We start from the raw sequence: 18554 nt of genomic DNA, 5'->3' as shown, positions 1-18554 counted from the left end.
GGCGCAGGGGCTTGTCCTGCCCTCCCCTCCACCTGGCACTTCTGCCGGGGAGCTGGGTCGGGGTTCCCTGCTTCCCAGCAGGAACAGTTAAGCTCAGAGTTCCCTCCTTGGTGTTTGTCAACTAGAGTCTATTTGCAAGAATCCACAAACAGCTTCCAGCATAAATTAGCTCTTTAGGGTCCAGTGATATGTACTATGTGGGGAACTTTTCCATAAACAAGAACAGTATCTGGATTCTCTGATCTCTGTGGAATATCCAGGATCTTTATGTTATTGGTCAATTTGTCAATTTGCTAATGGCAACATGCTGATTTGTGTCACGTTGACTTAGCAAAGGCTTTACTTATGCTAGAGTTTTGTCATCATCATGCTGGTTGTAGAGTGAACTCAGCCAGGAGCTGCCCCAGATGATACACCATTCCCACTATGCTGTTCGCTCTGGCTGTAATTCCGTACATTCTGTTTTCAAACACTGTGTGATCTTGTCTGGCAAGGTTGTTTTCACTTTGCAGTTACTCTATGAGCTCCCTCCATTCCTTTGTGCTCTTGTGTGTGGGGCCTTTGGGGAGGCTTTTCATTCATGGATCCTGAAAGCTACACTGTTTCACTGACCCACACAATTTAAAGAGTCATTTTGATTAGATACTCGAGCAAAGTCAAACATATCTGCTGACAAGAGAACTTCTTTTCACTGATGGCACTAGGCTCATCGCACACAGAGGAGCTCCAGCAACTTTGCACTAGTCTGTCAGAAAATTGGACTAACCATCAGTCTAAATAAGACAATGATTACACTGCTCTATAGCCAAAATGCTTCTGAAATAAATGTAGTCAAACTTTACTAATTCTGGGTCACTGAGAACGAAAATGATGCTTAAAATTGTTGATTGGCTCTAGTTTTTCTGTTTAGCCAAAGTGAGCAGAGATGCCTTGTACTTGTGTGAACAGTGCAGATAACTTCTGCTATGTTTGTGGTGAAGTGACTTTTGCATCAGAAAAACGCAGTATAACCACTATGGTTAAGAAAGCCTATCACCTTTATTTTGGCTGCAAAATTGGAGATCAGGACACGAGGTGGGCCCCACACATATGCTGCAACACTTGTGCAACAAATCTTCGCCAGTGGTTGAACAGGAAAAGGAAATCTATGCCTTTTGCAGTGCCAATGATTTGGAGAGAGCCAACAGATCATACCAGCAATTGTTACTTCTGCATGGTGCCTCCAGTTGGGAAAGGTGTGCCAAAGAAGAAAAAGTGGACTGTGCATTATCCAAACATTCCATCAGCTATATGCCCAGTACCCCACGGAGAAGGACTGCCGGTTCCTGATGCACCAGAATCATTCTCACTTGAGTCAGACGAGGAAGAGAAAGAGGATGAAACTTCTGGTCCTGAACCATCAATGTCACAGGACCCACATTTTCTCCCATCCTCCTCCTCTGAACCTCACCTCATAACACAATGTGAACTGAATGACCTTGTCAGGGATTTGGAACTACCCAAAAGTAAGGCAGAGCTGTTGGGCTCCAGACTACAGCAGTGGAATCTCCTGGCAGGTGATGTTAGGGTTTCCATGTTCCGTGACCGTCAAAAGGATCTTGTCCCATTCTTCTTCATGGAAGGTGATATTGTAGCCTGCAACAACATCGATGGTGTGATGGCAGCCCTCAACATTGTTCACGATCCAGATGAGTGGAGACTGTTCATTGATTCATCAAAAACAAGTCTTAAAGCTGTTTTACTGCATAATGGCAATGTTTTGCCATCAATTCCAGTTGGTCATGCAAGTCCATATGAAGGAAACCTATGACAACATGAAACAACTTTTGAGGTGCATAAACTATGACCAACATCAGTGGCAGCTTTGTGGTGATTTGAAGGTTGTTGCTCTCTTGCTTGGTCTGCAGGATACACAAAGTACTGCTGTTTTCTCTGCGAATGGGATATTCGTGCAAGAGATTCCCACTACATCAAGAAAGATTGGCCACTCCGACAGTCATTGGAGCCTGGGAAGAAAAGTGTTCAGCATCCACCACTTGTTGAATCAAGGAAGATTTTGTTACCACCCTTACACATCAAGCTGGGTCTGATGAAGAACTTTGTCAAGGCCATTGACAAAACACAAGCAGCTTTCAAGTACCTCCGTGGAAAATTTCCAAGGTTAAGTGAAGCTAAGATAAAGGAAGGTGTCTTTGTTGGTCCTCAGATTCGTGAACTTCTTCGAGATGATGCATTTGAACATGCACTGCGTGGCAAGGAAAAGATGGCATGGAAAGCCTTCCAGTTAGTGGCAATAAATTTTCTCGGAAACAACAAGGCAGACAACTACAGGTTGTTGGTGGAAAACCTCCTCAAGGCATACAAAAGCCTTGGTTGCAACATGTTGCACACTCATCTAGATTTTTTTCCACCGAACTGCGGAGCAGTGAGCGACGAGCACGGCGAGTGATTTCACCAGGACATTGCAACAATGGAGAAATGCTATCAGGTCAAATGGAGCCCATCAATGCTTGCAGACTATTGCTGGACAGTGACAAGAGATGTTCCATTTAATGAATACAAGAGACAAGCCAAGAAGCGCCGAGTAGACACTGAATAGGACTAAACTATGTACATAATAGTTTTTTGCCTTTTGCCTTCAAGCAATTCAGCTGTATCCATGATGTTACCTGAAACAGCTCAGATACTCTCGACTAGTTAGGCATCCTGGGCTGAATTTTGCTCTCAGTTGCCCAAATGACAATCCAGATTAATTCTCTTGGCTACAGTGGAGTTACTCTGGGTTTACACTGATGTAACTGAGAGCAGAATTTAGCTCCTGCTTTTCTGTACATTTTCTCCATCTGCTGAGGGCTGCACTGCATCAAAGGCAGTGATGTGACATCCAAGGGGATTTGCCTTTTGTTTCATAATAAATTTTATTTATATAACCCTTTTGCTGATTTTTAAAGTGTTACATAAACAGCACAGGTGAAATATTATCATGTAAAGCAACCATAAACACATGAAAAGACCTAGGTTTACAATTTATGATTAAAACTCTACTATCTACACAATATACATAGACATAAAATGTAAAAACTTAAATATCTTAGAAACAGTAGCCAATCAGTTGTTTTAATTGTCATATTTGAATTCGGCACATCAAAATACATAATAAATAGCACATTTTATCTCTGAAGCAGACGACTTCTCAAAACTTGTAGACCAGTGTTATGGCACAAGATGTGTTGGCTGCTCCAGATGTTCCAAGAGCTAACACTATGCTAGAAGTTACGCACAAGTTCTGCTATCTAGGATCAACAGTATCTGATATTTTATCTCTAGATGGTGAGCTTAATTTTTGCATCAGAAAGGCAGCTACCACATTCAATTAATTGACCAAGCATGTGTGGGATAACAGGAAACTAACATTGAACAGCAAGATATAAGTCTACCAGACGTGTGTTTTGAGCACACTGCAGCATAGTGCTGAGATCTGGACCTCCTACAGCAGGCTTGAGAGAAAGCTAAACATTTTCCACACTTGCTTTCTTTGCCATAGTCTACACATCAAGTGGGAAACCAAAGTTTCTGACACTGAAGTACTTGAGAAAGCAAAATTGCCAAGTCTAATCACAAATCTCAAACTCCGACTCTCTATTGGCTTGATCAGCTGCACTAGATGGATGATGTACACATTCCAAAGAATCTCCTGTATGAAGAACTTACAAATTTTCCAAGGCCACTGGGCCAACCTAAGTTCAGGTTCAAGGACATTTACAAGAGGAACTTGAAAACTCAACATCGACACCACAAGCTGGTAAGATGCAGCTAGCAACTGGCTGTGCTGGGCCAGGGAGTCAAAGTGGTTGAAGAGACGGGGTTGAGAGACAAGCAAATGAGGAGGAAAGCGAAGCAACCCTCTAGAACTAGTGGTGTACCAGTGTAATCTGGCGCGTCGGGGCTCAACCCTCCTGCAGACCGGAGGGGAGCCACACTGACTCGCCCCTTGTCCCCTCTACGTGGGAAGTCCCGTCCCTCTGGAGCAGGGGGGCTGGATAACAGCAATCAGTCTCGATGTAGGTCCAGGTTCAGACCCTCAGGCAGGGGCCGCACCAGGCACAGTCACTAAGTATACGCCCCGGCCCTCAGTTAGGGCGGGCAGCCGGACAGCAGTCCTTGGGCGCAGACCCTTATAGCAGGGGCCGGGCACCCACACAGTCAGTATAAGCCCAGGCCTCTGGAGCGGGGGCTGGGCTACAGCAGAGTCAACATAAGCTCAGGCCTCTGGAGCAGGGGCTGAGCAACAGCAGAGACAATATACGCCCAGGCCTCTGGAGCAGGGGCTGGGCAACAGCAGAGTCAATATACGCCCAGGCCTCTGGAGCAGGGGCTGGGCTACAGCAAACAGAGGGCTCAGACCCTTAGGCAGGGCTGAGCAGCAGTTCAGTTTATAAGCCCAGGCCCTAGTTCAGGGCGGGGCAGCAACAAACAGAGGGCTCAGACCCTTAGGCAGGGCTGAGCAATAGTTCAGGTAAGCCTAAGCCTGAGCGCTGGGGTGTGGGGGAGACTGCCACCCGTGAACGGGGTGGCAGGGGGAACACAGGCCCGCCCACTCCACTGTGTTCCAGCCCGGGGCCCTATTAGCGGCTCTCACGGCCGCTGGTCGGTGGGGTCCTGACCGAAACACACCGACATGGGCACCTCAATGTCCGTAGCCTGACAGGGGTCGGCTATCCCCGGGCTACACTCCATATCCCCCTCGGGCCCTACCTGCACACTTGTATCCGGTTCGGGCCAGCCAAAGGTCCTCGGCTCCTCCGGGTCTGGGCTTGGGGGGAGGTCTGGTAGTGCCTCCGGAAAGTCCGGCCAGGCCTGCTCCGGCGGTTCCTCCGGGAAGCAGGGCTGGGGAAGCCCCGGCGGCTCCTCTTCGGGGGGGGGCGCCGGGGCGGTCCGGCGGGTGGTCCCAGTACCTGTCACGGGGCAGCTCGGGCGGCTCCTCCTCCTCGTAGTGGGCGCGGGGAAGCGGAGGCCAGTCTGGGCAGCTGCCTTGGTTCCTAGAAGGCTCCCGGTCAGGAGCTCCCACCGGCACGTCTGCTCCCGGCGGCTGCTGGCCCCTGACTGAGCTCTGGCGTCTTCCTTTTATACTTCCTGTCCCGCCCCTTGACTTCCGGGGGGCGGGGACAGGAAGTGGTGTCTCAGCCCACTTGGGCGTCTGGCAAGGAGCTCCCTCTGCTGGACCGGAGGGGAGCCACACCGACTCGCTACAACCAGCTTTCATCTGGGCCTGCTCCTTACACTGGCACTATTTGTGGCAGGGACTGCCACTTGAGAATTTGGACTTTTTAGCCAATTGCGATGCCGCAGCGTGACACACAGTAGTTGATCTGCTTTGGTACTTGCACCATTATCTTTTGAGATGTACAATTGCCCCACGAATTTTATACCATGGTGAGAGTGCCTAACAAATATCTTACATGATAGATCCAATCGATCCTGTATTTTCAGTTTTCCACGGTGGAGTATGAATAGGCTCAGTGTTGTTTTTCACCTCCGAGAAGTGGAAATATTCCCAAATAAAATAAGAAAGTGACTAGCTCCAACCAGAAGCCTGTATGGAGGTTAGCTCCTTCTCCTGGAAGAGCTCCAGGCATGTCCAACCACCTGTGGGAATTAGCTCTTCTCTGATTGAGGAACTCCAGTCACAACTCACCATCCTCTGTAAGGGTAAGCTCCAATCAGATTCAGCCATCCTCTAGGGGAACAAAGGCTTCTTCCATATTTTGATTATTATCATTTGCAGTTTTAGTTACAATTATCTGGAAAATATTTTTTTTCCTTTCTCCCTTTTTCAGTAGCTCAAAAGTATGAAGATGATATTACTTCCATGAGTGTATTTTAATATTTCTAAGAAAAAAACTGAAAGATGGGCTTGAAGCCTGTGGGTTTTTGTTTACAGTTGTAACTAAGTTGATAAATCCCAGAATCTGAGAAATCATATAAACAAAGAGATATCCAGTAGCACAGGAAAACTGTATAATATGAAGCTATCATCATTCGCTGGATAGACAAAACATCTATAGTTCATGAGGAGGACTCTTGCTGGAAATATTTTGTCTGAAGCCAGAGCTGACTGTGATTGACCTTTCACAGCTGGCACAGTAGAAGGCAATGTTGCTGAACTGTCAGAACTTCTATAACAAGACCAAATCCCTTCTGATAAGGAGACTCAAAAGCACAGAGCTTCTCATGACCTACTAATAATGCTTCATGACCCCACTGGTGGGTTACAAATCTGATACATAGTTTGAGAACGACATCTGTGCTATATATGGCCCCTGCTTCCTGGTAACATCCTTTTGTTTTCTCAGTGATAGCAGCTTAACAATCAAAAGTTCAAATTCCCCAAGACTTGGCTTTAGTTACACAGGAAGGGGATAGCTTTCATTTCCAATCATGATCTTCTAACATGAACTGTCCAGAGAGCCTCATGATAATTATGTCAATAAATAGACTGACAATTCACTCATAAATAATACATTCCTGCTCCACTTTGTACACTGCTGTTAAATGCACAAGTTGGATGTTTTAGTAACATTGCAACTCTAGTTGAATGCGTGTGAATGAAATAGCAATTTTGCATATAAGAGTCAAAGTGAACACATTCTTTGTTGCTGGCATTTTGTAGGACAGAAAACAAACAGACAAGAACAAAACAGAAATGAGCTAATCCTTTACACCCAATTGCCCTTCTCGTCAAAAACATAATCTAGTTTCTAAATAAAAAAAAGTTTAAATGACATGAAAACAGTTCCTTGCACATAATGCATTCGTGACTCAGGTGCACAATGGACTGCAGCAACAAAAGAAGACAATGTAGCTAGACACGCACACAGAAGATTTTGGCATGCACTCTGTTGTATTTGATTTGCATTAATGGTGGAAAATAATTTTAATTCCATAAAGATCCACTTAAAAATAATTGCTCAATGATTGTGAGGCACCCAGATATAACAGTAATAGAAGCCATATAAGTATCTAAGATAAATTAAAATTGATTTTTTAAAAAAATCTAACAACATGTAAATACCAAATAAATCCCAAACACAATATATACTCCCCATCCCAAACAAATACATTCCTGTAGGAGGTAGCCGGATCAGCAATGAGTGCAGAGAATGTCTTGTATGAAAATCAATGCATTCAACCTTTATGATGCTTATCTGAACTCAGACCCCAAGCACTCTGAGATCTATCCATTGCTACCTTCCATTAATGGTGAAGAAGCAGCCAAACAAATAACGAGGAGTCACTCAAATGTGCTCCCACAAAGAAAACAAAATGAAAGAAACAAAGATGAAGCAATCTGATAAATTCTTTCCTCTCTGGACATTTTATTTATAATAGGATAATTTTGAAGATGGGCTATTGATCTTTCTGCTCCATCTGTACCTCGTCAGAGAAAATAGATGGGAATCACTCCTCATCCCAAGTATTCCCATTGTGCTGATGTGTAAAACTCCAAAGAATCACATAGATGGAGCTGCAGAAAGAGATCTTAACATTCACCATGTCTCTTTTCACTGCAGTTTCCGACCTGAATTACCCATGTAGATTTCACAGCACAAGTCGACATCTCTTTTGGCGAAGGTGAAGGATTTGATCCAAAGCACACAAAGGCAGTGGAAAGACTCCCACTGATTTCAATGGGTTTTGGATCAGGCTTTAAGTGAAGCGCTTGGAATACTGGTGTGTCCTTACTCTGTGCTCAGTGTTTTATAATTCTATTTACTAGCTTCCAGAAGCCAGCAGGTTTGGGGGGAGGGGTCAGGTTAGATAGTCATGGTGGTCCCTTCTGGCCTTGGAATCTGAATCTATGGTTCCCCTTGTTCATGGGCCATGGGGAGAATGGGAAGCTCTGCATTACCCTCATCATGTGCATCAAGACAATAGCTACAATCAAACTGAAAGCTTTAGAGCTTCAGCCAGTCACCTGCAAGGGTCAGAAAGGAATTTTTTCCCCAATACAGATTTGGCTGAATGTATTCTAGGTGTCTTGTTTCTTCGCCTTTCTCTGCAGCATCAGAGACGGGCCACAGCTGGAGGAGGAAAACTGAATGGGGTGGACCAATGCTCTGAGGAGGTACAAGGAATCCTCTTTTTTAGATGACTGGATAGTGGGTCTTGCGCATGCTCAGTATCAAACTGATCACTAGATTTGGGGTCAGGAAGCAATTTTCCACCAGGTCAGATTGGCAAGGACTTTGGCAGTTTTTCACTTTCTTCTGCAGCACGGGGGATGGATTGCCAGCTGAGGTCACCTAATCAATCCTTGGCCATGTCAGGGGCCTCAGTCACTGGTGGCACCTGAAGGCTCCTGTTCTCTGCCTGTGGCACACAACAGTTTAGCCTCCTGAGGACTGAAATGCTTTAGTCTAGCTAAAGTCATTGGGCTTCGTATGGGGGTATCTGGGTGAAATTTAATGATCTGTGATAGACAGGAGGCCAGACTAGATGATCTAATGGCCGCCTTTGGCCTTAAACTCAATGACATTTCTAGTCAAATTTATCCAGCTAGCTGTTAAGACCATTTCTATTGGTTTCACATTGTGACTATGTAAATTGTGAGCTATTGTCATCCAGACAGAGTCCCTCACTGAAGGAGAACAAAAGGCATCTTCCTCCCTCTGTGCTCCACATGATGGGGAGAAAGCATCCAGCGGTATTTCATTCAGGTCTTGGGCATGTTCATTGATGGCACATCTGGCAGGTGGGTATAGCTGGCACTTGGCAGAATATGTTTTGCAGTGAATTGCCTGCCAAAGCGTTGACACAAAAGAAGCCTTTATGCCCGGTCATTCGCTCGGTGACAGTTCATTTACAGATCTATCCAGAGATCACTTCAGTCCACACTGGCACACAAGAGTGAACTCTGCTGCCACGCTTCAGAGATTAAAGTGAATGTACACATGTGACGTACCAGTGTAGCTGCACAATGTGAAATACAGTGTTGCAGAGCATTGCTCAGCAACACAGCACAGGAATGCCATCGAGGTGAAGACTGCCACCAGCATCTCGGACATATTTAGCGAGAGTCCGTACTTTTCTATAACAGGTGAGTGTGTGCAAAGCAATGAGCGGAGCAAGGCTACGTATAAGAGATAACTGAGGTGTGTCTTTATAAAGGGAAGACTTTCCTTCCGCACCTGATCCGCAAGTGAATGACTTCCCCGTTCCCACCTCACTTTCTGGCTAATGAAGTTGTGACAGGCTTCCCTTCAGGACCCATAAGTGCTGCTCCTTACTCAGCTGCAAGGGAAATTGCAAAGCAATGGAAGGGGATCCCTCTTCCCAGCCACTGAGCAGGCTGCCTCCAGTGGTTTAATTTAAACACTTTAAAATTCTTTCATCTCAGTAGTTGTAAAATGCAGAGAAAACCCAGCCTCATTCTCATGTTATTTAGGCCCTGCTTCAGGAAAGCACCCTTATACAGGGCAGCACTCAGACACATGCTTAAATCTGTACGGGTGAGCCGCATAAGCAAGTGCGTAAACGCTCTCCTGAATCAGTCTTACATGGGTGTCAATCAGGCATTTCCTCACTGAAGTCAATGAGACTGGAGCATGTGTTTGAGTACGTTGCTGAACCAGGACCTTATGAAGATTTTGTCAGGGTTATTTTCAGTAAAAGTCACGGACAGGTCACAGGCAATAAACAAAATTCAGGGAAGCAGTGACCTGTCTGTGACTTTTGCGGCTGCGGCTCCATGGTTTCCCCCACCACCGTGGTGGCTGGGAGCTGTGGGGTTGCCCCTCCGCCCACTGTGGCTGGGAGCTGCAGAGTGACCATATTTCCCAAAGAGAAAACAGGACACCCCAGCCGCTTGCCTGAGGCGTCCCCTCCCCATCGTGCGAGGCTGTCGCCTGTCGCTGGAACCCTGAGGAGGCCCCCTCAGGAGTCTGTCACCTGTCTCTGGAACTTTGCAGGGGGCCCCTTGTCGTTTTGCTGCTGTCGCCTGTCACTGGAACCTTGCCAGGGCCCCACTGGCTGTCAGCTCCAGTCCTGCAGCCCCTGGGGCTGAAGCAGAGAATGTCACATGGAGGTGTCTGGAAGTCCCGGATTCTATGACTTCCATGACCTCTGTGACATAAACGTAGCCTTACTTATGAGTCATGGCCTATACCATAGTTTTCTAAACAAAGCTTCACATTGTTGTTGGAGCAGGTAACTACCTAAAATCTAACAATGAAAATACATTCCTATGCCAAGTGCTATAAGAACACTAACTAATTTATCTCAGTGCTGATGATTCTGAGTGACACTACTACTGATACTCCCATTCGACAGACAAAGAAACTGAGGCAAACAGACTAAGGCCCAGATTTTAAAGGTTTTTAAGCGTCACTCAACTAAGCATTGCAAGGCCTATGTGATTAAGGAGCCCTAAGCTCATTTTCAAAAATGACAGACACTTTGGCTCCTGAGTCCCATTGACTTTCAAAATAAATACATTAAGGAAAATATAATACAAGTAATTGCAACAAAACTACACACAATGACAAAGCCAGTGCAACTGGGAGTTCTTACAGAGAGCACTGCTGATTTACACCAATGTTTGGCACTATCTTGCTATTACAGGCAATGTTTGCAATTTGTTCATTTCGAATGAAGACTTATGCATATGTTATTTAGTGCTGTCTCTTTCGTGACTACTGACTGAGCCACCCCTAGCTATAAATAGAAAATGATGCCTCACATACATTACCACGTACTGTAACCTATGCTAAGACTGTATGGTAAAGAGAGGAAACGAGCAAAGGAAGTGGTGTATCTTATGGGAACATATAAACCCTGCAAGTCAGTTTCACTAACAGCCAAGGAGAGATTCAGAGAAGTCTTTCAAGAACAAGCAGGAAGGGCATACTGATTGCTAAGGTGAATGTAAATCAACAGGTTCAGTGTGGGTCTCAAAACACAGAGAAAGAATGTTCAACTTAGGAAAAAAAAAAGTGATGAAATTCCTGAGATACTTAAAGTCAGAACACAGCAGGGAATGGGTGGAGAGGGGGTCTAGCACAGGCCAGAGGTATACAAATGAGACCAGAGTGAGATGGAAAACCAGGGGAAATTTCTATAATGCTGAAGCACAAGTCAGAACCAGGGACCCAATCAGAGAGCGAGAAGGAGTGCACACTGCGAAGAGGGCTGAACTGCTGGAAAATCCTGAAGAACCCTTCTTAGATGTTTTTACATGTTGGGCTGTAAATTAACTCTGACCACTGTGTCTATATGGTAAAAGTTTTTGACTAGCAATACACTTAAAGACGTATTCTGTGGAATGGTAGTAAACAGGATACATTTGAATTATATTAAAAGATTACTGCTGCTTATCAGCGTTAAACTAACCTGGAAGTCAGTGCTGCACAAACAAAATAAAGTCTTCTGAAGACCAGAAGGATGGTCTTGTGACAGATGTTCCGATTTTTTAGGAACAGTCCCGATATTTGGGGCTTTGTCTTATATAGGTCCCTATTACCCGCCACTCCGTCTCGATTTTTCACACTTGCTGTCTGGTCACCCTATCTTGTGGTTAAGGCACTAGGCTTGTGAGATGTGGGTTCAATTCTTGGCTCTGTCTGTGCAACCTTAGGGACTGCCTGAGTTCAGTGTGCCTCACTTTGCCATCTGTAAAATGGGCCAATGATAATATTTCTCTCCCTCAGGGAGATGTTTTGAGATTAATATAATTAGTTTGTGAGGTGCTCAGGTATCTTGGTGAATGAAAGCAGCCAGAGTATGTTACAGTTGGTATCATTGCTGCTCTATTACATAAAGTGCTGGCAGAACTGCAAACAGAAATCAGTCTTGATGAGGCAAACTTTGACCCATGCAGCTGCTGGCTGAGATCAAATTGAGGCATTATTATCAGCTTTATAAATCACCTGCTTCCACCCCCCCGCCCTTTAAGGTCCAGTCCTCCTGCTGCTGAAACCAACAGGAAAATTCCCTTTGACTTTAATAGGAGCAAGACCGGGGGGGGGCCTCAGCATTTGTGTTTTCTCTGTGAAGATTTGATTGACTTCAGTAAAAGCTCATTGGCTTTGAAAACAGTCCATGTTTAAGCTATGGGATAACATCTAATCTATCTGAGAGACGGTGATCATATTTGTATATGGGGAGCGAAATAAATTCTTTGTAAGAGCTAGGGATGATTGCATGAAGTGGCAGAATCATGATGAATCACTTATACAGTACCCAGGCCAACACTAATGGGTAAAGAATGAAAAGGAATTGGTTATTCCAAAACAGACAGACATCACATATATCTGTCTCAGCATATCCATATCTTTCACTCACACCTGTGCTCTGTTTATTTAATAAAGGCTGTAACTAATTGGTAAAAATACCTCAGATCTTTTTATTGGGGTCCTAAAATAGCTTCTATGTAGATATTTAATCTATGAAAAATAAGTCTATTATATATAAGAGATTACATACCAGTCTATTCATTATATAAAATAAACCTTTACAGTCAAAAAAAGTACTGAGGCCTTGATTCAGCAAAGTATTTAAGCACACAAGACCTGACACTGAATCAGGTGCTCTCTTTACTTTGCAAGTTTGAAAATTTAAAATATTTTAGTAGCTCAAAATAGAATATGTTCACTGTACCTCAAGGAGGTAGACACCTGCAAATATCCTGGCTATCCCTCAGATCCTGCAGTTAACTCCCCAGCACTTGTGATTTTTATTGCAATATGTGATTTTTTTTCCTATAGCCCTTGCTGCTAAAATCAAGTGATTGTGCACAAATCTCAGCTTTCATTTAAAAATATTTTTTAAAAAAAGTTTCTAGCCTTTTTGGGTGTAGAGAAAAGCCTGAAAACATGAAACAAATGCACCCTAAAGACCCAGAAACCAAATAGAAAGAACCCAACATTTATAATTTAAAAAGCCCTCATGGGTTTAAAGACATCCTTCTTCATATAAAGACAGAGCTCAATCCCTAATGTGCTGGCAATCCCCATCTACTGTTAGGAGCTATCAGGCAGCCTTTTGAGTACTTTGATCTATACTAAGGGACTAGGCTGGTGCATAGAAGCACCCAATTACTGGGTGTGCAAAAGTCACCTTTGTATCCCCTCCTACACTGAGTGCTCGAATCTGTGTCAGCTGCAGCGCTTTTCCCCCTAGCCACACCCCCAACAGCACCAGCTGGGTGTGGGACAGGAACCACTGCAGCACTTCTGCACTATTATGGAAGGGAAGAGTCTCCACGTAGCCCTATCCATCTGGGTTAGGGCTGATTGAATCACTACATGTCATAAGAGGGTTTAAGCAGCTGATATGATTTTTGAACTTATTGCAATGCAGTTTGTGGGATTCTCGGCACACTCTTGTGGGCATTTGCACGGATTCTCTTTAGTATCACCTTTGACATAAAAGGTTTGACATTTATTATTTAACAGAGCAGCATGTGGCGGGGACGGTGTGTGACCAGGAACAGTACCACAGTTTGTTTTTCTTCCCAGTGGAAACATGAAAGTCACTATGGGGCTTGGTTTAATTGCTGTAAGTCCTATTGTGATATAGCAAGATAGGTCCCATTCCTAAAATCCACTTTACTGCTTCTTTGTTCTCTGCCCCTAGGCCCACTGACTCAGTCACTCTTCTTTTTGTGGATGAACCTGCATCTTTTCTTGACTGGAAGATAGGAGAGCTCAAGAGGATGACTAGAGACGGTGTTAAAATAGAACTGCAGTTCTATTTTGCTGCTCCCAAGAAGACTCAGGTTTCCTTGTGGTTTGTTTTCCGCTCTGCAATTTGTTGCTGCTTCACATCCAATTCTGCACCCAACTGCAAATAGGCTGAGCAGACAAGGCTCTGTCTCTGCACTCAGCATGTAGGTGGTACATGTACATACCAGAAGAGAGTGACTCCAAGAGATGATGTCCCTTGTTTTCTCATCCAGACTACAGGCACATACTCCAGACGTACCTGTACCGGTGTTTTTAGGACTGGAGACACAATTTCCAGAATATGAACACAGAAATGAACCACTCCTCTGAAAGCTTCCATTCCCTCTATTGTCACTGATAGCGACAACATGCATCAGAGATGCAAAAATCTCTCCCTCAGCTCAGAATAAATGTCATGTCTACAGTCCTGGTTGGATGAATAAAGCATTGCTCTTTATGGTACATTTCCAATAATGAACATCCTTTAATGTGAACTAGTCCACTACATACAATCTGTGCAATAGCTTTGAAATACATTAGATAGTAGGATGTAAAGATATAGTTCTACCTTGTTTTTTGGGCAAGCGGAGCAAGGTGGTACACTGAACTGAGTGGCATTTCTCTGTCTGTCCTGGAAATTTTCTAGGCATCAATAGCCAACACCCAATTGCTTTTTGTGAAAATTCACACCTGGAAGGGGAAAATGGGGGACAGCAGGAGTTCCTTGTATCAGGTTAGCCATGAACACATTCTAGCATAACAACACCCGCACCCCAGTTCTGCCCATCCTTTCATATAGTTTTAAAATGTTGCAGCCTGGCAGACTTATTGCCCAGCCAAAAAGCCAAGTAGTGGGAATGAGGGGGCACACTGAGCTTCTGGCATGGGGGGAGGGGAGAATGGGGTTCACATGGAATCCTTGGCAGGGGGGAGAATGGAGGACGATGGTATGGAGGAGAGGGGGACACACAAGCCCCTGCCAGGATGAGAAAGTGGGGGGAGCATATAGAGCCCCTGGCAGGGAGGAAATTGGGGGGAATTGCAGGAAGTCCCTGAAATAGAGGATGAGAGGGTGGCACACCAGGATCTTGAGTGAGGGCTGGAGGGATGCAAGGAGCCCCTGGGGTGTGTACTGCACCTGGCCTACAGATGCAACCAAGTTTGTGACTCTCGCTCGGCCTGTTTTTATGCAGGTCTTCCATTGCCAAATAAGAAAACATACCCTCCTCCTACAGTGCACCATTTTAGGCAGTTATTGCATTTGGAGGGTGGTTCACATCACTCTCCTTCAGTTTTGGGCCCTGGAACATTATGTAAGGGAAACAAGTGCATAACCATCTACTGAACAGCCACCTAAGTATGTCTCTAGGATACACTAGGTTAGCTGAGGCCAGGGCAAGAAAAACACGCTACACATTCAAGTGCAGCAGCCTGGTCCAAATGAAGAAAGGCAAAAAGACTTCTTCCAGCCAAATTTCAAAACACAGAAAAGAAACCCTGCCATTAGGAAGTTTTCAAAACCCTAAAAAGCTTGGCTACTCTCTGATGCTCCAGTCCTCTACCTTACTCTAGGCCCTCATTAATAACCCAATTATCTCACTCCAGCTGAATTCAGCCACATTCCCTCCCCCCAACTTCATGGCTGGGTTTGATGGCAATCATTGCTTGAGAGGAAGCAGCTGAAAAGCTGCTGTGCTGCAGGAAAGAATTTTAACTCTCTTCCTGTCAACTATGAAGCAAGGTTTCTCTGCCCCCTGGCAGCATGTAATTGCTCAAAGGAACACTGTTAGCTTAAAAATCATATGTGGTCGATCAACTCATTTCTTTACCTATGTTACTAGTGACACCTTAGATTATTAGAAATTGAATTTACCTTCTCTGTGCTTTTTACATTTTGGATTTCTGTCAGCTTGGACAATGAAAATCAACGCCAGTAAGGCAATCTCGCTCTTGGATATAATCAGTTTTACATTCAGGGTCTCAATGCTGCACTGTTGGGTTGCAAATGTTGCAGGGGAATGTTTGTTTAAAAACAAATGCTTCTGTAAAAAATGCACCCTGACAACAGGCACTTTTATTAGGAGAGGTGCTTGAAAAATAAATGGAAATAAATATATGATGAGCACTCAGTTAGTTGTGTGGACAAAAGTGGCTTGGGCAAATTAGTCCCATTAGTGGGGCTACTCACAGTAATAAATTTGAGCTGGTGCATAGTGTCTGCAAGGCCAGCCTGAACGTCCTTCTTAACCTTTTTTTTTTCTTGCTGAAATTATTCATCTACTTTGACACGTGACACTGTTGAATCTGGAAAAAAGTCAAAGCCAAAAACCAGCCATGTAAGGACCTGATCCTGCAAAAAACACACACATACTTCACTTTATGCTCTGTATGTACTTGTCTGTAAAGTTAACCACATGTATAAGGGCTTTGCCGGCATGAGGTCTAAGAATTTAGGTTCACAGCTTGCCATCGGATCTGCTTGGGTGGCCCCTTATACCCACAAAGGGCCCTATTAATTTCAGACGGGATCTGCACAGAGGTAAGGGGCCACCTGCATAGATCCTCTTTCTAGATTAGGGTCTTTTACCGAGGCTGAGGAGAAAGGCTTCACTAACAAAAATCAGTTTAACTCCGCTTCACTGTACCAAAGGAGCTGAGTTAAAAACTGAGACTAATTCTGACAAGTACTTCTATATTAGTCAGATGGAAGTAAATCTTGTTTACCTCACATGATCATACGCCTTCCCCTTTCTCCGTAGTAATTTAGAAATGCTGGGCAGTACTGCCAATCCACGATCACATGTGGCTATTTTATTCCAAACCACCACAGATTCTTAGAGCATTTCTGGACTGTATAAAATGAGTAGGTTTTTTGCATTCACAAACCTTTAAAATAAAATATAGATTCATTGTCCAGTTCAAAAAGATTTTAACAGTGGACTTAGGGAAACCAGGTAATGCAGGAGTTTGGTAATGGCTTCTGGAGTTTTTCACTGGACTTTGCTTGTTTAGGTTTGGTGTCTAGGTCCATTACACATTGGCCTGTTGTTACCATCTGAAGGCTGTTTTGTAGCCTATGCAAGATGAAGTTGCACTAGGAGGTTTCAGTGCAGTTCCTATGGCCCTAATTGTATGAACACTCGGGTTATGTCTACATTAGGACCACTTTACCAGTGTGGGAACACTCCTTATACTATAAGAGCAAAGAACTCCTAGTGTGGCTGCAGCTTATATGGAGAACATTGTGCTTTTGTCGTCATAGCTTATCTTCTCCTCTTCCCCCACAGCACCAGGTGAAATAAGCTATACTGGTAAAAGAGTAAACGCCAGGTTAACTACATCTACACTATGGGCTTTTGCCAACCCAGCTCTATCAGTCAGGGATCACAGCTCTTCACGCCCCGGACTGACAGAGTGATGGTGGCAGAAGTCTGTGGTGTAGGTATTACATGTATATGCTTAATATAAAGCTCAGCATATGCATAAGCATTCGCAGGATCAGGCCTTTAGTGGCAATCTCAGCAGAGAGGCTAAGCACTGAATGGGAATGAAGCAGCAATTGAACTAGCCTATAGAGAGTCCCTTCAAGCCTATGAGGCTGAGACTCAATGGTGGAACAACAAAAGATTTCTAAACCCTGCACTATTCATTTAGCCCCTTCCATTAGAACTTAATTCACTTTAATATATTATACTTTTCCATCAGTGTCTAGATAAAAGCCTGAGATTTCTCCTTCTCTGGGTGGGGCCCAGAATTCCACTCCCACGTTCACTCTGTGGGCTAGAATAAGGTGGAACCATTATAAAGGCAACAGCTAAAAGCTTCAAGTCTAGTACTCAGTGAAAGTGGTGGCTCTTCCCCAAACCTGGCTCTTGGATAGAGGACGGTGCTGAGGCATGGACACTTGTTGAAGGGCTGTGAGGCAAGAGATGAGGGATCATTTGTGGGAGGAGTCACTTAAAGGGCAAGAGTTGGGCATTGAAGAGCTCAGGAAGTGACCTTTTTATTTCTTCCAAACTTTTCCAGAAATAGTTTAGCTGCCTTTTAACTAGGAGGAGCTGAAGATTTTTCCAATTAGCCAGTGGAATAACTTTTATGACTTAGCTCTTGTCTATGGGAAACTAACATTTTAATAACTTTTTTCCTTACTAACTCAATGGAGCTACTCAAGTGCATGAAGTTACTCATGGATGTAAATATTTGCAGGATTAAGGCCTCACTAGGTCATAGCTTAGGGTGATCAGATGTCCCGATTTTATAGGGACAGTCCCGATTTGTGGGTCTTTTTCTTATATAGGCTCCTATTACCCCCCACCCCCACCCTGATTTTTCACATTTGCTGTCTGGTCACCCTATCACAGCTCCATGCATCTGATGGAAGTGAAGGTGCCATTACATATTTTACTAACGTGCTGTGTAGTGCTGCACAGGAGTTGGCTCCATAGTGGACAGCCCTTTATTTTTGTTTCAGCTTGTTTGTGACTGTGAGTTTTGCTATTTATTGTATTGATTTAGGTGAATTTAATATACTTACATTGGGATTCACAAATGTTAAAATTTCTACTGACGCTTTGCTGTTTCCAGTCTCTCTCCACTAGTTTCCGTCCTTTTTTAAAATTAGTAAATGCTACATCGTCAACTACTATTGGACCTTTACTGCCTACTTTTTTCTGTATTGTTTGAAATTACTATGTCAGATGAGGGCCACATTTCTAAGGCTCCTCTAAAATAAAGGCCAGAGAATTCTGAAGCCCTCTAGGTAATTACTCTTGTCCACTTTTTATTGACAGGAGTAATTTTAACAACATCTCCAGACTACTGACATATCATATA

At 44.2% G+C, this 18554-nt stretch overlaps 1 long non-coding RNA gene across 1 annotated transcript in view; it reads left to right on the top strand.

Moving 5' to 3' along the window:
- Positions 1-14483, top strand: part of LOC120396705 — a 45651-nt gene extending 31168 nt beyond the window's left edge. Inside the window, exon 3 of the long non-coding RNA XR_005593304.1 lies at positions 13633-14483. This is a non-coding gene — a long non-coding RNA (uncharacterized LOC120396705). The remainder of the gene's footprint in view (positions 1-13632) is intronic.
- Positions 14484-18554: the final 4071 nt, after the last annotated feature.

The sequence above is a fragment of the Mauremys reevesii genome, linkage group 2 (genome assembly GCF_016161935.1).
Source record: "Mauremys reevesii isolate NIE-2019 linkage group 2, ASM1616193v1, whole genome shotgun sequence".
Taxonomy (NCBI): domain Eukaryota; kingdom Metazoa; phylum Chordata; order Testudines; family Geoemydidae; genus Mauremys; species Mauremys reevesii.
Note: the sequence above shows the minus strand (reverse complement) of the source record. Positions and strands in the feature narration are given on the sequence as shown.